Genomic DNA, 25,605 nt, shown 5'->3' with positions numbered 1-25,605 from the left:
AGACAGTATTTTTTACTAAAGGTACCAAATAAGTCTGGTAGTGGGATCAATGACCAGGCCCCAGGATTTCAACTGCAAATTAAAAATGTATTATTTTATTGTAAGGCTGACGAACAGTCCCTTGGACTGGGAAGTTCCCGAAGGTATGTGATGTGTTAAATATAATCATTAGTAAGGAACGTATAATAATTGTTGAAGGGAATTAGGCTAAAATTCAGATTCCAGAATGACTTGCGTGAAAATTTCAATTGGATTCCATGCTTTCGTTTAGAAAGACCGACATACGATTGAAGTGGATTGCTCATAACAAAGAAAAGAGTTATGTTTTTTGAGAATCCCTTAAACAATTGCTGCCGGTCCAGTGGGGAATATGAATTTATTTATTCTTACTTGTATTTATTCTTCAAAGTCTTCTTCTGTGTCTGAATAATAGACTTTCCCCAACTGAAAATATATACGTGAAAAGAAACTTTTTTACCTCTAGTTGTGTCATGGTTGACCCAATCATGATTATTATCACCAGTCTCCATTATTTCAATGCATTTTGGCTGGAAGGCGAAAAAATGCGACAACAATACCAGTATCATACTAACGAATGATCGCCGCCGTCAGGAATAACCTGCCATCTTTATTGACAAATAAACATCAGTGCTCTATTTAAAATGATAAATGGAGTTGCTGAAGAATTCCGACGCCGGTTTTCGTCTACCAATCATTCAGTTTCTTAAGGAGCCCCTGACATGTCTGGATAGGTGACATACCTGGAAACATGAAAGGAACTTTTCTTTATCCAGCAAACAAGAGTTTAAGAAAAATTCCTTGAATAATTGAAATGTGAAATAAGCATTGATCTGAATGAATTTCAATTTCTTAAACTTTACGATAAGTTTTCTTCAGGGTCTGTGGTGAGCCAACTTGCACAATTCTTGAACTTCAAAGTGTTTTGAATCTTTTTTTATTTCCTTATCTTTTGCATAAGATGTGAGGAGCAAAAAAAAAAAAAAGAAAGAGAGAAAGAGGAGGGAGGCCAGAAAGGCAGCAAATAGAGAAAAACATGATCAGGAGCCAATGATACATGAAAATAGAGATTAGAATAGAAAGAGAGAGCCCACAATATGTTACTGAACAAGTAATCCAATAGTTACAGGGATGAGGAGGAATCCGTTTGATGGACAATCCGATTAATAGCATTAACATCACGGACTAATGATAATACCAACGCTGGTTTGTATCAGAGCGTTGGCTGAGGACTTGAACGGTCTGTCGTTATTTTTAGTATTCCATTTGATGGATGTTATCATAAATTGGCCAGAGACTTATCTGATTACCATATATATATATGTATATATATATATATATATATATATATATATATATATATATATATATATATATATATATATATATTTCTATCACATCACCTTGACATTTTTCTGTTCACCATTATTAACCCAAAAATGTCATTTAATATCCAGTTCTCTATACCTCGGAAATAACACCGAAGAGGAATTACAACTGATTAGTGCCTGGACACCTGGGTAGAGTACTCGTCGCTGAAGTCAGAGGTTGTCGTTGTCGGGGGATCGAATCTCCCAGGTGATGAACTATTCATCAGTTATTATTTGCGAAGCAGAGCGATTGGATATTAGGCGACTATTGAAGCCTAATGTCAGTGAATATACAAAATAACATGGTACTGTGATAAGATTCATAAATAGGTATGTTTTTGAAACATACCATTCCACTCTCATGGTGGGTGTGGGGTAATGCCAAGGCTAAGTACAAATATCTGTATTTGATGGTCATATGTTCAGTACGGTTGATATGAGCTTATATCCCTCTTGATCCGAATGGTAGAGTATTCTTTGTCAGGGGTTCGAATCTCCTAGGTGACGAACCACTTATCAGTCATAATTCCTTTCGTATTATATATATATTATTATATATATATATATATATATATATATATATATATATATATATATATATATACTGTATATATATATATATATACATATTATATATATATATATATATATATATATATATATATGTATATATGTATACTGTATATATATATGGCTGTCGAATGTTGTTAATGGTGTGTTTTGTGAGCCTTGACTTATCAAGAAGAACGCTCGCATAGAGGAATGTTTTTGTTTTTATTCGTGACGTGTTTGACAGCCTTGGGAGGACGTAAGTAAAGTTCATCTGTCCTTTTCTCGCGTACAGTCAAGTCATTACTAACCTCAGTTGATACATCGAGCGTGTTAGTAAGTAGTGTAGGCGGTGGAGCAGAGTATTGCCCGTGATATTATCTGTTGAGGGAATTTCATTCTGCCATATCGGGCTAAGATGTAAACAGTTGTCTGGAAACCTTTGTCCCTTTTCTTTACGAGTTCGCCGGGCCCTTTATCCCTTTGTCGTCAGTAGGTCTCTGGGACTTTTGTCCTTTTGTCTCTTCAGGATCATTTTTGGACGTCACCGCTCGCATGATTTCCTTTTGGCCCTTAATATTTCGTGCAGCTATGTCTGCCTGACCTCCCGCAGTAATGATAATAATAGTCTTCGTAATACTCATGAATTTTTTTTTTCCTCCGTATCACTGTTAAAACATCTGACATTTCAGTTCGAATATTCTGTTCTGCGTCATTAATTAAGTAGAGGCGATGACCTTCGTAGCATTAACTTGCAAATGCATGTCATGGATTATTTATAATTTTCACTTGCTACTAATTGCCTCAATTATGGATCAGAATCAGAGTACAAAAAGGTTAAGTGCAGCAGTAGGAGAAGATGGCATCACACTGACAGTATTTAACGAAATCCATCAAGACAGGCATTAATTTCAGATAGAAAATATGGAATGGCAAGATGTGAAGTATTACATTTACTTAAATTCATTGGCAGTATTGTGAGAAAAAAATAAAGGAGGAGGCACTGATTTCAATAAAGTGCCCTTTGTATTTTATTAAGCGTTCTTGAAAGAAATTTTTGTGCTTTCTCTCTCCTCCTCTCTTTCTATGTACGGTATGTTTTTTTTTACCATACTACTTTTCCCCCTTTTTCAGGAATGACGCCAGAGAGATAAAGCCATCCCGTTTCTCAGTAACTTTAGAAATGAGATTGCTAGCCCTACGCCCATTCCCTGATCCTAGCTGGTACCCATCTATAGCTTGCTGGCTTGGTGGGTATTAGACCATGAAATCATATATAATATATATATATATATATATATATATATATATATATATATATATATATATGTATATATATATGTGTGTGTGTGTGTGTGTGTGTGTGTGTGTGCGTGTGCTTGGGCGTTTTCCTTCAGAAGTGGTGTGACTCCGAGACATGCTAGTATTGTTTTTAGCAAGTACTTTTGTAACGATATTGATAATCTCACGGTATTTTCACCCATGGCTTTGAACACCACAAACGACTATGTACCAGATGCATAACTCACCACGGGCAATAATTTTTCAAAAAACTACTTCCCCCTCGTTTGAATTTAAGGCTGTTACCATTTAACCTTGAAATATATATATATATATATATATATATATATATATATATATATATATATATATATATATATATATATTTATATATATATATATATATATATATATATATATATATATATATATATATATACATACATACATACATGTTTGCAGTCATGCAGCTTCTTATCTACTAAATTCAGTCGACTATTGTGGGTCGTAACCATTATGGCTGAAAAATCTAGCAAAGAAACATTAAGATAACACCTGGAGCCTACCCTCTAAGAGCAAACGACGTAAGGCGGTAAAAAAATGACAGCCCTGTGAGCTGCCATCTGATATATAACAGGAAAGACGGACTTTATACTGTAGTAGCTCTGTTTGCAAGAAGACAATGAAGAACAAGACTTATACGTGTCGAACTTCGCGGGCCTAGATCACTATCAGAATTCTTTACAAAACGTCACGGCTTTCTCGAGCCTTTTGCTTAAATTCACATATCTACTATTTTTTGCCCATCCAATCTTTCAAGGATGTGGGAGAGGAGTGCGTTTCTTAACCGCTCCTCTTAGAGATAGTGCGGAAAACTAGTGTTCCGTAAGAAGCCTTTGCGTAATTCTTTATTCATTAAGTATAAGACCATGAATAAGTGCAGATAAAGAATAAAATGGAGAAGAAGGAAGTTAATACATATATATATTAAGAATTATTATATATATATATATATATATATATATATATATATATATATATATATATATATATATATATATATATATATATATATATATATATATATATATATATATATATATATATATATATATCGCCTGTGTTTGTTTATATGGATATATATGTGTCAAGTCACTGTAAAATTAACTTCTCGCTTCGGTATTAGACATTGATTGTTGCCCATGGATGTGCATAGCAGCCGGTTGTGGACCCCTTTATAGAGAGAAATCCCTTAAATGGGGGAAATTGCCTCTTTACTTGAGACTTGCCTCAATTCGCATACTGGTCGTTTTAAACAGAGTAAAATTTCCAGTACATGGAGAAAACCGTTTCTTAACTTGTTGAGATGAAATACAAAAATTGATGCTTTGGCATCATGCGTCTTGTTAAAGCTTGGAGTGAAAGCTAGTTCCTCGTTGGGAGAATGGGTTCCGTTCTCAGCTAGCACTCTGCTGGCCGCGAGTTCGAATCTCCGTTCGGCCAGTGAAGAATTAGAGGAATTTATTTCTGGTGATAGAAATTCATTTCTCGCTATAATGTGGTTCGGATTCCACAATAAGCTGTAGGTCCCTTTGCTAGGTAACTAAGGTATGCTTTTTAGAGATTCACCAAGTCTTACCTTCACTTATTCTTAATATTTGTTCATACAACTGAAAGCCTTTAAAACTCAAAGGAAACGAATGAGGAAATTCTGCTTTTTAAGAGGGATTTGGACCAACGCCAGTTAGAAAACTAATAACATGACTTAACCATCAAGGATGATAAGAATTTGCCTCAGCGCATACGTTCATGTAACTGATTTCCACACGTGAAATTATTTACTTCGGTGCTCACACTTAATAAGTCCGGGGGTTGTGTGCGTCCTCCCTCCTACCAGTCTACCCACCTGTAAATGGGTAGCAGTTTCATATGAGGGCAGAAAAAAAAAGACGTGCGATAACAGTTCCACTCTCGAAGATTTGCTGGTGCACTGGAAGCCGTACCTTTCTGCTGCCATCTTCCAAACTCCAAACATATGGTGAAAGTATAATATATATATATATATATATATATATATATATATATATATATATATATATATATATATATATATATATATATATATATATATATATATATATATATATATATATATGTATATGTATATATATATATATATATATATATATATATATATATATATATATATATATATATATATATATATATATATATGTATATGTATGTTTTGTGTGTGTGTGTGACCTGAGTTCGGTCATATAGGGTTCTGCCAATACAAATGAAACGCTTAGGAATACAATTAGCACTTACATGTTATCATTAAAATTACACAGGGCCCTCTGTAGCTATTATTACGTTACGTTAATTTATGCAATTACGGTCGGGGTACTATAAGGCAATACGCGTAGCCCATCACTGTCTTAACAGTCACCTGTACCCATCGCCCGCCCACGCTAGACTGAGGAAAAACTTTTAAACGGAACCTGCTCTCAGGGTTCTCAGATCTTAGGTCTTCGATGATTGGCTCCTATGTTCAAAAAAGGCCAATAGGAACATCGTGCATGGACACCCTTTGTGACACTCAAGCCAAGCCGTCAACGGTTGTATGGCACCTTGGGGCCAGCGGTATTTGTCCGTTATACCCTGATCACAAAGGCACACAGACGGCTAGCAGGTTTTCCGTTACGTCTCAGTCATAATCACTATATAAATCGGTTCATATATATATATATATATATATATATATATATATATATATATATATATATATATATATATATATATATATATATATATATATATATATATATATATATATATATATATATCTTGTAATTTCCACAATGGTCCCGTGGATGAAGTATATAATAAGTCCTCACGTGAAAATGAAAGGAATTGGTACCAAGACTTTCAACTTTTATTCCAAAGTCATCTTCAGGGTACTGAACAGAGTTTAGAGAATAACATATACAAGAAAGCAATATGGGTCACAGATAACAATAAAATAAAATGAGTCAACAAGCCATTTAAGTATGTAAACAACATTCATTCAACAAACAAAAACATACTTAGTGGAAATATGTAATTACTACAAATGCCAGTACAAAACTATCTGTTTGTAAAAATCTAACAGCTTGTTTTACTCTTGCATCCCTAAGAATAAAGCTTTTAACAATTCGTCCATCTTAAAAAGACCATCGCTCAAATTCATATTACTAAAAGAACTAATGAGGCATCCTTCGACCAACAATCTGTCATGCAACGAGGAACTCCTAAAAACAACTACAGCTGAATTCCAATCTATTGGGTGCCCAAAGTCTCTTACGTGACAAAAATGGCGCTTGAGCTGGTTGCAACCCGTACATTATATTTATGCTGTGTGACTCTCTTACTTAGTTCCTTACCAGATTGTCCAATATAAGGTAAATTACAAGTTGAGCAATCAATTTTGTACACCCCTCCTGCTGGCATTTCTGGTTTGTTACAAAACAACAAATTTTTGATAGACGAAGTATTACTAAAAACAACATTTATTTTCAGACATTTCAGGCTACGTACAATCGATAAAAATTCACATCGGTATGGCAAAACTAAAATATTTTCAGTGTCATAATTCCTTGACCTTTCATGACTATAAAATGTTTTTTTGGCACTTTGGAGGCAACCATCGATAAAATTCGAAGGATAACATAATTCTTCTGCAATTGCATAGATGTTCTGAATTTCCTCTGCTAAAAATTCAGGATCACAAATTCTGTATGCTCTTAAAAACATCCCTGAGAAGACTGATCGTTTTATCTTGGGGTGATGGCTGGAAAAGTTGTGAATGAAAGCATTTACTGCTGTTGGTTTCCGGTATAGTTTGAATTTAAATCCGTTGTCGGTTCTCATAACGACTGTGTCAAGAAATGGTAGAGTTTTATTCTGTTCTGCTTCCAACTTGAACTTTATGGATGGAACCAGGCCATTCAAAATTTCTAAAAACTCGTAGGGGTCACGATCCAAAGGCCACCGGCATATTATGTCGTCGACGTATCTGTACCATGTCAAAGTAAACGTAATGACATTTGGTAAGTATCTGATTTCATAAAATTCCATGTATATATTTGAGAGGGTTGCAGATAAACAACTTCCCATTGCCAAACCAAAAATCTGTCTATAAAAAGAACCATTAAACATAAAAGTATTATCAACGATGCACAACTTTATCAACTTAATAAAAACATGATGGGGAATAGGAATATCAATATCATTTATTTTTTCTTGTAGAAACTGTAGCAAATCATCAATGGGCACTTTTGTGAACAGTGAATTGACATCAAAACTAATCAACCTACAATTTGTATCTTTACCTTTCAACTTTGTGATAAGGTCTTCCGTATTTTTAATATGTGCCTTTGATATGTTTCCTATAAGCGGATTTAACAAAGAGCCTAACCATTTTGACAGATGATAAGAGGCTGAGCCTATCGAACTGATAATGGGCCTGATTGGTTGACCTTCTTTATGAATCTTTACTGTGCCATACATATAAGGAAGAGTGGCATTAACGGCAGAGAATTTTTTGGCTAGTTCATGGTGGGACTTTAACAAGGATTTAACAGTACTGTTATAATGCTTATTAACCTTATCGGTGGGATCTCTCAACAGTTTTGGTTTGGCAATGGGAAGTTGTTTATCTGCAACCCTCTCAAATATATACATGGAATTTTATGAAATCAGATACTTACCAAATGTCATTACGTTTACTTTGACATGTTACAGATACGTCGACGACATAATATGCCGGTGGCCTTTGGATCGTGACCCCTACGAGTTTTTAGAAATTTTGAATGGCCTGGTTCCATCCATAAAGTTCAAGTTGGAAGCAGAACAGAATAAAACTCTACCATTTCTTGACACAGTCGTTATGAGAACCGACAACGGATTTAAATTCAAACTATACCGGAAACCAACAGCAGTAAATGCTTTCATTCACAACTTTTCCAGCCATCACCCCAAGATAAAACGATCAGTCTTCTCAGGGATGTTTTTAAGAGCATACAGAATTTGTGATCCTGAATTTTTAGCAGAGGAAATTCAGAACATCTATGCAATTGCAGAAGAATTATGTTATCCTTCGAATTTTATCGATGGTTGCCTCCAAAGTGCCAAAAACATTTTATAGTCATGAAAGGTCAAGGAATTATGACACTGAAAATATTTTAGTTTTGCCATACCGATGTGAATTTTTATCGATTGTACGTAGCCTGAAATGTCTGAAAATAAATGTTGTTTTTAGTAATACTTCGTCTATCAAGAATTTGTTGTTTTGTAACAAACCAGAAATGCCAGCAGGAGGGGTGTACAAAATTGATTGCTCAACTTGTAATTTACCTTATATTGGACAATCTGGTAAGGAACTAAGTAAGAGAGTCACACAGCATAAATATAATGTACGGGTTGCAACCAGCTCAAGCGCCATTTTTTGTCACGTAAGAGACTTTGGGCACCCAATAGATTGGAATTCAGCTGTAGTTGTTTTAGGAGTTCCTCGTTGCATGACAGATTGTTGGTCGAAGGATGCCTCATTAGTTCTTTTTAGTAATATGAATTTGAGCGATGGTCTTTTTAAGATGGACGAATTGTTAAAAAGCTTTATTCTTAGGGGATGCAAGAGTAAAACAAGCTGTTAGATTTTTTACAAACAGATAGTTTTGTACTGGCATTTGTAGTAATTACATATTTCCACTAAGTATGTTTTTGTTTTTGAATGAATGTTGTTTACATACTTAAATGGCTTGTTGACTCATTTTATTTTATTGTTATCTGTGACCCATATTGCTTTCTTGTATATGTTATTCTCTAAACTCTGTTCAGTACCCTGAAGATGACTTTGAATAAAAGTTGAAAGTCTTGGTACCAATTCCTTTCATTTTCACGTGAGGACTTTATATATATATATATATATATATATATATATATATATATATATATATAATATATATATATATCTATATATATTATATATCATAGGTCGATGGCTGGGGAATTTTAGAAGGATGAAAGTTTATACTTCCTAAATTATTTACCAAGTAAGAAAGGTCAAGATCACACGGCCTGAGATGATGGGTAGGAAATTTTTTAATAATGGGAATTTAAAGTTCCTAAAGGAATGCACATGAAAAAGCCAAGGTCAGTGGTCAAAGGATTATAAGTGGAAAATTTCAAGTGCAAAGGGAGTAGGCTATATAAAAAGAGTGAGGGGGATTACACTTCAAAAATACATTGTTGGCGTTGCTCTCCTGAGATTAAGCTGGCCCTATGTTCCAAGGGCTCTTGAGCTAGGAACAGCGCCAGGGATGCAAATCTGTAAATATTTCAGGTGTTAGTTTATTTGTTCATCTTCAATTATGAAGAGTAAGATAAGCATTTATAAAACTATCCAGAGGAGAAACATAGGGAATGCTGTAATTAAACTCCTTTTTGGAGGATAATGTATTTAACAACACTTTTTTATGTAAATTATTTTATTCTGGTACTCTTATATCTAACTAATGTTTATAAGTCAGATGTCAGTACGCTAACAAATTTTCTTTAACGATAAAGTATAAGATGAAAGAAATACTCAGGTTAATATGTCTCACTGATTAATAGTTCTAAAAACTTTTAATATTTCAAAATATTCCCTCAATAGGAAGCCGCCGCAAGCGAGAGGCATCTAACGAGGAAAGTTTGTATTTGAATTTATCCCGAGGCCTTGAATTTCCTGACTCCTTCGAGAGGAAATAGCGGCCTTCCCAACGACTCATTGGTCGGGACGGTATAGCCCTCGTGCTTTAATAACGTGCCATTAAGGGCGAATACTCTGAAAGGCCAGTGGTTATATCGCGAAGCCATGGAGGTGATGAAGGGTGCATTCTAGTTTCATGAGAATATTCAGACAGAAACGTCTCCTCTGGCTTCACTGACGTAATACAGTAAAATAATATTTTAATTATATGTATATTTGTGAATCGAGTAGATTGGGTCTTATGAAAGGATGCAATAAGGTATACCATTAGTGAACCGAACAATGAGCATTAAAAGTTTATGCCGTAAATGTTCTCTCTTGACGCACGCACACTCAAACACACACACTGTGCATGTGTGTGTTTGTGTCTGTGTAAGGATTTCATAACGTCAACAGGAGGACAGGAAGAGTGGATAAAACCGTAAGTGGTATATGGAGAAATGAGAGGATTGGGGAAGGAATAGGAGAGCAGACTCTATAAGTATACAGAGTGACCAATAATGTAATTAGTTATTAAATGAGAAAGAAAAATAACGCAAGTGAATAAAAATTGAGGGGAAAAAGGTGAGGGGGAGCCTTAGGGACAATAATTCGTTTTACAGGGAAGTAAGTGGAGAGAGAAAGGCTAGAACAAATTGACCTCAAACTAAAAGATGCAGATGGAGAAAAAGGGTTTGAAGTCAGTGCCGCCATTTTTCGTTGGAGTGAGTATTTTCAAGAATTGTTAATTATGGACGGTAGAACAGCATTTGAGCTTAATAACACAAGAGTGAAAAGGATTAGTGTAAATTTGAGAATTCTTTGGAAGGTATTATTGAGGATATAACAGGGACATTCAATAGGTTGAAAAATGGAAAGACCCAGGACTGGTTGGAATTGCAAATGAGACGCTGTTGTATTGCAGTGATAGCCAAATATGGTGGCTGACTACAATTTGTAAGCTGTATCTTGATAAGGGAAAGGTCCCAAAGAAATGGTTGGGAGGAGTAATTGATACATTGTATGGAGATAAAGGTGGTAACAGTGACTGTAAGAATGATGGGACGTAACATTATTTAGTATACCAGAGAGAAGGAGTAGGGTAGGATTTTAAGTGAGTCTTCAGTATTCCCAGTCAGCTGTGTATCATAGGCAAACAGCAGCTATTCTGCCCTGCTTTCACAACCTGTTTTCTATCCCACAACTTTGCGCCATAGTAGGGAAATTAAGAGGAGGCAAACAAGTTTTGGCAGTGGATTCTAGTAGAAATAGTAACAACGAATCACTTTTTCTGGTTACAAAGTTAGGCAAGGGAAGAAAAGTGTGGGCGTAGATAATGGAAGAGGCTATGTAAGTCAGCCAAATGCTAAGTAACAGGTAAATGCAAATATTGAAATGAAAAAGCTGTATGTTGCAAACAACAACAAAGAAAAATGGATAGATGCAACGAGGAGGGAATTGAGAATGTATGGTGTTGAAGATAAGTGAACAATTAAGTTTTCACGATAAAACGGAAACGTGTTAGAATATGCAGACAGAAGAGTGACTGGAATGGTGTAAAAGTTGGTCAGAGTGAAATTTGGGTTATGTCTTCATTGCTGAAAGCTGTGGGATAAGAAAATCAAGAATATTGGGAGAAATCTTTGGCATTTGCAGATGAAAAATTATTGCCTGGGAATAGTGAAGAGAAACTACTGAGAATGCAAAAGTGTATGTGAGAAGAGAAACTTGACTATAAATGCGAGCAAGAGTAAGTGTATGATGATAATGGGCAACAGGAAAACGAAGCAGTGAATTTTGCTATGAATGCAGGTAGAATGGAAGCATTTGATTTGTACGCGTATTTGGGAGTTTATATTATGTTAATTTAGGACGAGAGAAAAGACGGGTCACAGAATAATTGTAGGAGGTCATGTTTAAAAGGTTGGAAACACTTGAATTGTCTATAACAGCTAAGGTGGTAATATGTGAAAACATAGTTGAGTCAGCGCCCCTTTATAAAATTGAAGTATGAATGTTGAATGCTTAAAGTCAGATGTGACGCACATATTGGCGTTAGCTTTCGCACGGGGTGCAAGTTGTACAATCCCGAAACATCAAATAATAGAAATCACAAGACAGCTAAGATCTACTGCACCTGGAGAATCTTCTACACAAGCATCGCAAAGAAGCGAAGTACGGTACGTCCTGTGATTCGAGGGTTAGTTTTGAGCCAGCGTAACTTTTTCTCTAACTCAATATCTCTCTCTCACAATTCATAATTTAATTCAATCTTTTTTCCCTTTGACTTTGTAACAGTGTAATTATCAGTGCCAATGTGTACCCCTTGCTAGCAAGTGAATAGAGTAAAGGATCTCCTCCAATTCTTGCTTTTATTCAATTACTGAGAGAGCACTCTCACTGTTAGTCTTACTCTTAACTGGAATTGTCTCATTCCAGGGGTGTTATCGGTGCCGTTACCAGCCTAGTCGTGATTTTGTGTTCCAGTTTGCCTGAAGAAACCAGCCCCTACCAGGCTGATAGAAATATTGCCTGATTGGCTTAAAGGACCACTTACAAGTGGCCAGTATTCATAATTTTGATGCGTTATCCAATTCACTCAATCATTGCTGTTGTGTAAATCCCCATTTGATTAATTCAGTGGAAGTGTTCAGTTTTCCTTGGTGATTTCTCCCATGTTGCATTTGTAAATGATAAATTACTGTTAATAAACCCCCTTTCACTTGGCGACCTATCAGTTGTTTGTTATTTTTGCATTTCTCTAGTTTATGGGCTTACAAGGGGTTATGAAAGGCCAAGATTATTAACTATAAAACTAAAAACCGCAGTCCGCCCCTCGAAACATATACAGTATATTATATATATATATATATATATATATATATATATATATACATACATATATATATATATATATATATAATTTATATATATGTATATATATATATATGTGTGTGTATATATATATATATAATAACATGCACGTTGCACCTAAGAATCCATTTAACCTCTGTGAATTATCGCCACTAATGTACCCTCTGCCCAATAAAGGGTGCGTGGAACTGGTGGCCATAATGTTGAAACGACTCGGGCATAGAGTTTATTACCGTAAAGCGCTATCGGCACTTCGTAGGATCCTTATTTTATACTCTGGAGAGCCAGGGTGACTGTATATGTGCCACATATATGTATGGACGTGTATACGTAGAGAAGGTCCGATGCAGATTAAACTTAGCGAAGATTCTCTGGCCAGTGTGTCGTCTGTCTGTTCATGAAGTCGACCGCTGTGAGTCTTGTTTCTCCGTAATTTCGATCGTGGGTTTCAAGGCCATCTTATATCTCGCCATATTTTGCACCTCATTTTGAGTCCGATAGACTGCAGTGCTTTAATTGTCAAGTTTTCTGTGAATGTACTATTCAGCCAAACAAAAAAAATTAGTTCAAATTTCAGCGTACCTACTCGAGTGTTTTCCAATCGCGTGATAGTATGTATCAGTGATAAACGTTGTATACTTTATGACGTAGGATGGCAGCCTACAAAAAAAAAAAAAAATAGATAAATTAAAAAAGGAAAAGATTGAAAGAAGAATGATCTAAATAAAATGGATCACCATATGAGAGAAATGCTTTGAGGAGCCTATAAATATTCGGATGGTTAAGGGAAAAATACCAATAATCACGGCTTCTATTGTCTGTGTGTATAATCATAGTCATCTAGCCATCCAGTGGGAATGGGAGTCAGTCGCGCTGATGCCTACAAACGCCGCTACTTACATTAATTACTTCAAGGATAATTAACTCTAGAAGGGTATGAGCCTTTATAACTTATTATCTTCTGTTGCTGAGAATTCCAGTTCTTTGACTTATTAGAGCTCTTGGACACTGGTAAAATGCTGTGAAAAATTTACTTTATCCCTTCATCCTATGGCAGTGTTTCTTTTATACCAAGAATAAAGACCCACCTTCTGTCTGGGTATCAAAGCTCTCATGAATTTCCAATTCCTTACTCAGCTACTTATTAGGTCTTTTCCTTTACAAAGTAACACTGTGTCGATAAAAGCATATTTCATCTTTTGACAGATTTGGATAACAGGATGAATTCAATCAGCTAAAATCTTTGTGCGAAATAAGATAAGCAAAGCAAAGCAAAAGATTAAAATTAAGAACTAAAAAATTAGTAAAAGCATGGATGATTACCAATTACGAACGTACTCGCAAAAAGATGAGACTCAGAATCATTACTCTTACATGTAAAGATGCTTAGAAACATAACAGATGTGACACAAACACAACGCCAGTGTAAATAAACAAACGAATTAAAACAAACGTAATATGAAATGAACAATGAAACACGAATTAAAGAACATAATAAAGAATGAACAATGAACATTCCTCTTCAGCCAAAAACAAATGGCCAATAACTTATGGTACCTGATGACTGATATTGCAAAGAATGTTATTAATAAAGTGAAAAAGATATTTAATAATAAAGTTTTTAAGATGAATTTATTAATTTATGCGTCATAAAAAGACGTTCAGTGTCCTTAGAAAATTAACTCATAATTTATTCAGAGATACTAATAAAGGTTTGCACATTTAACGTAACTTCCTGTTACTTCTTGGAATAACTTGAGCCAGTTTCTTTTCACGCGTTGACCATTGAACTCTCTTGATAAGGGTCAGTCAGTTACGCGAGCACGATATTTTACACACTAGCTATCTCACCCTACCACGTCAGTGAACTAAACATCAGAGTAATCGACCTCTTCTGGCAGATTTAACTCAACATTTCGTTAAATACATTCACTTTAAATACATCTGCATTCGTAATTCTCATGCGAACTTAGAGTTAGGTACTCTTTGATTTTATTGGCTTCACAATGATTAATTAAAAATGGCTGAAAAAAACATGGGTTTCCTTATGACTAGAGAACTGAATAGATACTGCTGGTAATAATATCAATTACCAAAAAAGGAAGAATACTGTAGTAAATGAACAGAAAAAAACTGTTCAACTTAAAAGAACTGACTTAGTACACAAGAACATAGAGCACTTGCTGAAGGATATGTGTGACTCTTACCTCGACTGCGACGTAAACGAAACAACTCGTATGTTCATGTACAGTTATTTATATTTATGACAGCCATTACTGTAATTTTTACATATACATGTATATATATATATATATATATATATATATATATATATATATATATATATATATATATATATATATATATATATATGTGTGTGTGTGTGTGTGTGTGTTTATGTGTGTGTGGGTAGTATTAAATGCTAATTCATCTTATAATACCGATACATTCTTTCACCCCTATTAACATTCAAACGGCACTGACCTTAAACAAGTAAAATACATAATATACTTGACACATCGTAACTGCGAGGCATTTTCAAAATTATGTAAATTTTACGGTTATTCTTGACGTCACTGGTACATTAGTTCTGTGAGAAAGTCATTGTAAAATATTCTATTCTAATGTAAAGGAATTGAAATGATTGCGAAATCACATGACTAAAATGTAGAAATGCACACCACGACCTCTAAAGTTATATGTTACATTTCAGAAACTAAAAATGCTAACAATCCAATGGTATCCTTTTGTTTCACAATTATATATGACAAACTATACAGTAAAAATGGTGATACAATTACATTATAAATATTTTTAGCCATGAACCGTTTTCCCTTTTCGTGGGGGTGTCGCCAGAAGGGTACAGCTTTTATATTTCTATTGCCATTTTTCATGAAAGTGACTTTTGCGTGGGGTTTCCTCTTGAACTACTCATTATTAAAGCAAATGGCTTAATGTTGATATATATATATATATATATATATATATATATATATATATATATATATATATATATATATATACACACACACATACATACAGCATATATATATATAGTGTGTGTGTATATATATATATATATATATATATATATATATATATATATATATATATATGTGTGTATTTGAGGTTATTATATCTGACCTACTTACTCTTACTTTATTCCTGGCTCAGGATCCTCTTCTAGGTCTAGCTGATGGGCAGGGGACTTACTATAACAATTATAGGTTCTGACTGCAATTGCTAGGTCAGGTAAAGACACAAAGAAAACAGGTAGGCTGAAGGCCGTGCTTCAACAAGGAACTGTTGCAGATAAAAACTTAGGTTACTTTAAATGGAATATATTACATTTAAAACATTTAAATCAGAAGAATGGGGAATGATAGCCTGGTAAAACAAACCTCTGCCACGTGATCAAATATTACAGCAGCTACTCAAATACTGAAGTTCTAGGGGTAATCCTCTTGAAAGGGACACTGTAGATTGTTTGCAGTGGCAAGGCCATGGCAAGGAGCACAAGACAAAACAGTTGTTTCCACAGTGGACAACGCCATCTGCAATTGAGAATGCAAGCAGTTACATAGGGAAATATAGTGATTTCGGGCGAATCGAGTGCTGCACATAATATGGCACCAAGATAACTCGATTCTTGTGTGAGGTGCCTACATTGAAATTACACACTGAGATAACTAAGTCAGGTCTTATGAGAAACTGCACTTAGGAAAAGAAAATGAGATTCAGCAAAAGATCAGAGATATGTGACTGTTGAAAGAACCTCAAATCAGGACTTTACCTTAGACAGAGCTATGGAGGGTCCTCGTTGAATTTCACCAGGAACGGAGGGATAATTTTAATGGGAATGCACGTGTGTAAGTGACTGGGGTTCGGAAGGTGGCCACGAGGGGGTTAGCTCAAGAAGGAGCTGCCAAGAGGGTTTGAGAGTGAGGCTGCTGGTGCCACGCATTTTATGACCTCAACAGATTATTTTTCCTATCCTCTTAGAGGGCTTTAGGAGCTCTGGCTTCTGCCCTCGGGGTTCAAGATGGCGGCCCAGTCATGTGTTGCAACCTCTGTTTTTCGTGTCAAGGCCTCACGTGAGCCTTCCGGTCTCGGTGACCTCTGGCAACTCCAAGTTCGTCTGATGCTAGGGGGGACTCAACTTTTCTTCCGGACTTCATCCCAAAGCTGGTTGTTCCGTGAGGCAGGGTTTTCGTCTCCATTCACCTTCACCTGAAAGGAGCCTTTTCAAGCAGTCACTAGGTTTAGGAAAGATTAAGATATGTATCATAAGGGGAGCATGGAGAGCATTTACAAAGGGGCTAGTTTACTCACGCCCTTCTGCAGTTAGTTATCAGTATGAACACCGCTATGTTTGATGTTGAAAGATGGTTTGTAGGTTGAATTGGCTAATAAAGATGTTTCCCTCATTACAAATATATATATATATATATATATATATATATATATATATATATATATATATATATATATATATATATATATATATATATATATATATATATATATATATAATGATCTCCTGTTCATCTATTCGGATAGCCATGCACTTTACTAAAAAGGTTTTTACGTATACTTATTAGAAGAACTTCCCGTTTTATTTGGGGTCCATTATAAAGGAAAGATTCTGCATAGAACTTCAGTACTTTCAGAATGAAACAAATTTTTTAAGAAACCATTCCGAAGGTAATCCTTCCAGAAAAACATGTTCGATTTAGTACCAGAACTGCATTTGTTTTAATATATTTATTATATTTGAGTGTGAATGATGAATAAATATGTATACGAAGTCCTTTTCAAACTGTTTTCCTATCCGTAAATTAACTACTGTTTTAATAACGATAAAAAATTCTTAATCCCCCATTTCCCGTAAAAGGTTCTTAGTTATTAATGTAATTTAACTTTGTAGATTACTTGAGCCGTAGATCGTCATCGGTGACTCCGTTGCCTTGGTTACCAACACATCCAAATTTGTCTTCGATCGAGTGAGTTAGAAGTCAGATTCTTGAATAGAGAGCAGACTGCTGTTGGTTGGTAATCAAATTGCTCTCATTTTGAACTCAGAACGTTACTTTCTGTGAGGAATCTCACCTTTAGGATGATTTTTTTTTTATTTGTGAGGTCTTGTGTGTTACGGAATCCTTCCGGTTGTGATCAGTCAGACTGCCTTCTTAAGGATATGGTTTGTAGCTATGCTTGCGTGGTTGGAGAAAATCCTTGTAAAGATGCCATTCCATATATATATTATATATATATATATATATATATATATATATATATATATATATATATATATATATATATATATATATATACATTTACATATATATATGTATGTATATATAAAAAGTATTTTGTGTTTTTATGCATCTGTACTATGGCCAGGTTTTAAATGTACAAAAGAACTGTTGAGCCAATGCTCCTTTATGGAAGTGAGGTATGGGTGCTGAATACGGATTAATGAAAAAGGAGGCATAAGAAGAATGGAAAGGGCTTAAAATGAGGGGAGGTGAGTAATAATGATAAAATGATTGGCTCAGGTGGAGGGATTGATGAATGTTTTGAGATGGTCTGGACATGTGGGAAAAATTGAGGACATGTTAAAACTGTCCACGATAAGGAAGCTTCAGGAGGGAGGTGGAGAGGAAGACCTGGAAGTCCTGGATAGATGTTTATGGATAGGAAGGGCCTTATAACCAGAAAGTGAAAGGTGGAGGTGAATAGTAGTGTGTGTGTATGTGTGTGTGTGTGTGTGTGTGTAAATATAGGGCATGCGACATAGGGTACTAATTAGAGTTTTGTGCAAAAGTTAAGAAGTGAATGTGTTCAGAATATTGTGTCGTCTTCGGAGCCAATCCTTGTTAAGGGAAGTGAGTTGGTGGGGGTGTGTGAGGTTTGAGCTGTACTATTTGGCACGGTAAACAAAATAAGCAGCTCTTTATAACATATGCGTGGAATATCCTTAACCCATGACCCCCCTCCCCCACAACCAACCCCCTTCTCAATTGATTGATGATTTTGGGGTCGTGAAAGTATTTGTGCATTCACAAGCACATACTCTGAAGAGAGATAATAATAATAATAATAATAATAATAATAATAATAATAATAATAAAATATTTGAGAACATTTCAGAATTAGTAGTCTTTACGGATACTTGCTCTAATCAGTATCTAAGCACTAAAATTTCTTTTGAAGACCCAAGTCTACTTAGGCGAGAACTATGAGACGGGAAGCTGGAGATAGTGGAGGTTTGTAGAAGTGAAAGCACAGAAGAGTCTGAGTTGCGAAATTTCAGAGAGACCCTTAACACCACACGTCCTTAGAGGCGATGATGATGTAGATGATAATATTTGACTGTGAGCAGAAGGAAAATATAGTGTGATTTCCGCAAAATAGCTTATTTTTCCTTTTAAACAGTAACGGTAATTTTTCTATAGGACAAATGAAATTTTCTCAGACCAGGAGCCCTGTAACACACAGACACACACATGCATGTATGTGTATGTATGTATATGTATGTATGTATATATATATATATATATATATATATATATATATATATATATATATATATATATATATATATATATATAGATATACTGTACATATATATAAGCAAATAACACGGGAAAATCATTTTCCTGTGGTATTCGCTTACATACTGAAGTCACGTCATCAACTGTGATTTTTAAATATATATATATATATATATATATATATATATATATATATATATATATATATATATATATATATTATATATATATATATATATATATATATATATATATATGTATGTATATATATATATGGGAAAGGATTGGAGGAGCGATGACTAATGCCATAAGGAAAACTTTATACCGTGTTCGTTAACTTTCAAAGTCCTGTTGCAAAGTCTTTTTTCACAATTCTAAATTGTAGTAATTATCTAAGGTTAAAATCTATTGAAACATATGAATTTTATTAATTATATCTTCTCTTTAGGACGTTATAATTCATTAAAATAATATTAGACCACTAAATTCAGTTAAAGAAAAAAATACCTGAATGTAGGCATAAAACGATATCCGGAAATAAATCTAATTTCCGGGAGTTTAAAATAACGTTCTCCCTTTAGGATAACAGATTAAAGAATGCTCAGATTAAAAGTCAACATCAAAAGAAATGAAACGATAAAACGGAAAGAAAAAGGATGCTAGATCAGAAGATTTAAAAACCGGATATCTTTCGTAACAGGAATATTTGCGATAAGCAACCAACAGACAGTTTTTGGAGAGGTAACAAAAACGAAAAAGCCCTTCAGCGGGATGTTTCGGTTGCTTGTTGAAAAGCCGAGAAAGAAAAACATATGTTTCCTCAGCAGCGAAAACTCTGGAGAGGAGATCCTAAGGAATAACGCTTTAGGCAGGTTTCGAAATTGGAGTCATACGAATTTAGTATTTCGTTTTAAATATTCGAAAAAAAGTCGGGTCCATCTGAAAGAGATTTTTGTTATATATAAAGAGGTCTTTTATAAGTTTCATTCGTATGTTTGTGTGTATAAGCATATAGCCACTTCCCGTAGGAGGTTAGTGCCGTTTGTGCACCTCACATTTTGCAGCGTCCCTTCTGCCCTTAGCTCCGCCCATTTTTGTAGTCTTTTATCTTACCTCCATTCCAACTTCTTTTCTTTCCTCTTGCTGAATACCCTTTATTACATAGTAGTACAGTTGTGGGTTTTTCCTCCCGGTTTCACCTCGAGATCCATGTACTCCTCATTTATTTTATGGATCTATTTATCTTGCTGTTCAACCGCTCTAAATCCCTCCTTTCACTGTCGGCAGCGTTGAATGACTGTAAGTCTCCTGGTGCTTGTCTTTGTAGCCTAAATTTCAGGAATTATTAATTCACTCATTCATATAGCGAATGATTTTGGAGAGTTCAGTATACATATAATTGTATGCCTATTATTATTAATTATATCTAAATAGATATGGATGAGCGTGTGTATATGTATATATATATATATATATATATATATATATATATATATATATATATATATATATATATATATATATATATATATATATATATATATATATATATATATATATATAAGGCTATCAGTCGAGAAACATGCCAAGCGCCATCCTGGGTCAAAGTATTTTTTAATTTAATTTATTATATTTTAAAAATGGCACTTGGCATGTTTCTCGACTGAAAAGCTCATATATATATCAATGAGCAAGGGACGGGAATGCCCGAATACAGACATCAAACGGGAAGGCGGACAGGAATACTCTTGAATAGTCATTTGATTACATGTTTATTCCCAACGTTTCATAATTCATGAGTACATCATCATGTTTTTTCTGTAATTTTTATCGTCAGTGCTTTTTGTTTTTTAATTCTAGAACCCCTGATGATGTAATCATGGATTATGAAACGTTGGGAATAAACATGTAATCAAATGACTATTCAAGAGTATTCCTGTCTGCCTTCCCGTTTGATGTGTATATATATATATATATATATATATATATATATATATATATATATATATATATATATATATATATATATACACACACGTTGAAAGCTAATGGAAGAGCTGTATGTGGCATAATTGGACTTTAAAAAGCTTGACAGAATCGATAGAGAGACAGTGATGAGGTTGTTGAGAAGGCATGGTATGGAAGATAAGCTGTTGAGAGTGACTGAATGCTTTTGTTATGGAACCTGAGCCTTTGCTTAAAAATGCAAACGGTGGAATAGCTGGTTTGTCGTAAAGGTGGGTCTCAGGCAAGTGTGTGTTGCGTCTCCGTGGCTGTTAAATATCTTAATGGATGGAATGAGGTGAGAAGACGGATAAAGGAAGTTAGACGAAGTGGAAAGCAGGATTATGGTTGGTAAGGTAAGTAAAACCAAGCGGATCTTGCAGTGAATGTTAATTTAGGTGATGGACGTATTGATACCGTTGATCTGTATAAGTAGTTGGGCATAAATGTAAGTGATAATGATAAGTAAAGCAAGGAATGTAGCAGGGGTATTTCAGTAGATTGTGGGGAGTCTTAAAGCCGGGAAGGAATGTACGACTGATTAGAAAGCAAACTCTTTTATATAGGTTAGGTGCTAGTTTGAGTGTTGATGTGGAGTGAATATAGTGGAAAGGATGAGAAATATGGAGCTACGTAGATGTAGTAAAAAGGAGAGGGAAGTGAAAGGATGGAGCAAGAGTGTTTTGACATGGTTTAGACATGTGGAAAAAATTGCCGAAGATAGGTTGTTGAAGGGAGTGTATAACTCGGAAGTTTTAAGAGTGAGAAGGAAAGGCAGACTTACGAAACACGTCGTATTAGTTGTGAAAGAGTAATGGAAAGGAAGGACCTTGATATCCAGGAATCGCCAAAATGCATAAAAGATAAGGTGAATGGAATAGTTCTTCGTGTGTGGGGTTTGTCGACGTGCTGCTGATGATCCTTCTGTGTAGGTGTATGAGTGGGTAATGATGTCGAAGTTTTGTGCACAGAGGTTTCATCCACGATTCACCTTTTAAAGTATGAATGCGGTAGTGGACTCTCCTCTGGAGCAACCAGCTGTCAGTGTTATGGTAAAATCTCATATATATAATTTTTATATATATATATATATATATATATATATATATATATATATATATATATATATATATATACATATATATATATATATATATATATATATATATATATATATATATATATACATACATACAGTATATATATTATATATATATATATACAGGTGTATATACAGTATATATGCATATACTGTATACTGATTTTGAATTTTGCGTTTTAAATAGTGAAAATTTTTATTTTTCAAAGTCACTAGTGTGGAAAATTACTGTACCTTTGTCGTAGTTAAATAAACCTGTACAATGAGAGTATTGTTCTCCCGGTATTAGATACCACATGCCTCACGTACATATGTTGACAACGGTATTTCATAATGAAACGTTTTGTAACGGGAACTTTAAAATGATGTAATGAAAAGAGAAACCAAATAGACAGGCTGGCAGACACCGGAAGAAAAGATTAATGGAGTGAGGCTTTAAGTTAATATTTACTGCGGTGAACTGTTTGTGATCATCATTTATGAAAAGGAACTCTAATTGTGATGTTCGTACCGCCTCTCCTCTCTCCTCACACGTGTCAGTATCGACGGCTAATAGTGACGCCATTGTCACAGGAATCTATGCAGTTAACGAGGCACCAAGGAGTCTTGGCCCTCCTGAATCCCCGGATGAGGACGACTTGTTAATGAGGCACCAAGAAGGTCGTGAAGATTGAGGGACAAGGCGCCTAGGTAGTTTTCACGGGCACAAACATTCGTTTTGTAACATTCAGTCATTTGAAGCAATTTCAGTTTTACTCTAGCAACTGTTTTTAACGTTTTATTGCTGTATGTTCCTACGAAATGACTTTGTTTATAAGATTTCTCCAGATATTTCAGTCTGGCAGAAACTTGTCAATAAAAAGCGAAAGCTCACATCTTCACTGAATTATTGACGGAACACTTAAATTGTTGTGGACTTTTATCTACATATATATATATATATATATATATATATATATATATATATATATATATATATATATGTATATATATATATATATATATATATATATATATATATATATACACACACATACATACATATATGTGTGTGTGTGTGTACATATCTGTGTTTGTCTGTATGTTGGTTTATGATTTAAAATCACATCACGTGATGTATATAAGCAGATGTACCTGTTTCGTCTGTAATATTTCTAAGACATTTGAGAGGACTGATACATAGCGGTTGAAACTTACAATATAAACACTGGAGTGAGATTACAAACGGAACACACAGACGGCTGGAAAGCAAACATTGACACCTGATAACTGGGGGAAAAAGAGGGCGGCAGAGTAAACTCATTAACGCCTGAGGTCTATTCAATTTACAGTTCTTTTTATCTGTACTTGTGGGTTCATATCTTTGCTCAGCTCCCTTTCTTAGAGATAGACGCTAATGATTGTACAACTAGAATGTCTTAAAATGATAGATAAGGTAAATAAGAAAATCATGCCAAATCTATACAAATAGTCACCATAGCAGTTTGAAAGAGGCTTTAACAACAATTTTTGATAAATGCTTTGAAAATTATGGAATGAGATTCGTTACTGTAAACAAGCCAAAAGAATTTTGGAGTAATAGTCCTGAGTTTTATCGTGCCAAATCAGTTATTACATAAGATTTATACGCTCTCTAACAAACAGTCACCATTGCAGTTTGAAAGAGGCTTTAACAACAATTTTTGATAAATGCTTTGAAAATTATGGAATGAGATTCGTTACTGTAAACAAGCCAAAAGAATTTTGGAGTAACACTCCAGAGTTTTTTTCTTATAAAACATCACATATTACGTGCTATAAATGATAACACATATGTACTGCATAATTCTCAAGCAGAATATTGGTAGTGCCCCTGGGCCAGATTTTGCCCACTTATTTCTTTCATTGACATTACTGTGAACTAAATTTTATGCTTTACAATATTAGTACGAATTATGGTGTAAATAAAAATTTAAATAAAGATTATAGATGTATTGATGGTATAAATCCAGTATAATTAATGAATAAATATAGTAGTTAAAATTATTAAGATTCATTTTTTGACATTGAGACTAGTATTGGATAAAATATTACCACAAGATCATAATATGATAAACGTAAGGATTTCATTTTTCATATTGATGAATCTCCATTTTGTGTGGCAGTGTTCCAAAGAAACAAAATTTTTGCGTATTTATTTCACAGATTGTTCGATTCAGCAACGTTTGCACGGAATATCAATGTAGATTACCTGTAAGAAAATTTTGGACAAGAATACAAGAAGTATGTGATGGAAACTCACTGTTGTAGACAATCAGATTTAAGAGAGTATACAATATAGTCAACAGTTCATTTAACGTAAACGTATTTAATAATCTGAGTCAATCAGGGTGCTGTATGGTAAGGTAATGCATGTGCAATGTTTTATTCTATATATATAAATATATATATATATATATTATTTATATATATATATATATATATATATATATATATATATATATATATATATATATATATATAAATATAAATACATATGCATATATATATTATTGCTTATATAGAAAATATATATGGATAGGTTCAAAAGTGGAATTCTTTATTTCCACTGTGTATAATCTATTGCTTCTTCAAGAAATAACTCATATATACGGTAGTAAGGTTCATAATATATATATTCTTTATTTCCAAGCTTATATATAAAATATATATATATATCCATCTATATAGATGTGTATAACTATATATATATATATATATATATATATATATATATATATATTGTAACAAACCCAGCTCAGGTTTGATTAACTTTTATATGATCTGCTTCTAGTTGATTTTTAGTATGGATTTGCTGCAAAAAGATGGTTAAAAAGTCACAGGGTCCCATTGATAATACATTTCTTAAACAAATAGTAACAATCATTACTATTACTCAATACAAACAAAACCTAAAACCCAATACACATAAAACTAGAGGTAAAAGATCGGAGGAAACTTCACTCTAAATATAAACATCACCATTACCCCATAACTTAGAACCGTGGTCGGAGGACGGAAAAATATGAGTAGGACCCGGGCGGGAGACAGGCGAGAACTGAC

Source organism: Macrobrachium rosenbergii, chromosome 18 (assembly GCF_040412425.1).
Source record: "Macrobrachium rosenbergii isolate ZJJX-2024 chromosome 18, ASM4041242v1, whole genome shotgun sequence".
NCBI lineage: Eukaryota > Metazoa > Arthropoda > Malacostraca > Decapoda > Palaemonidae > Macrobrachium > Macrobrachium rosenbergii.
Note: the sequence above shows the minus strand (reverse complement) of the source record.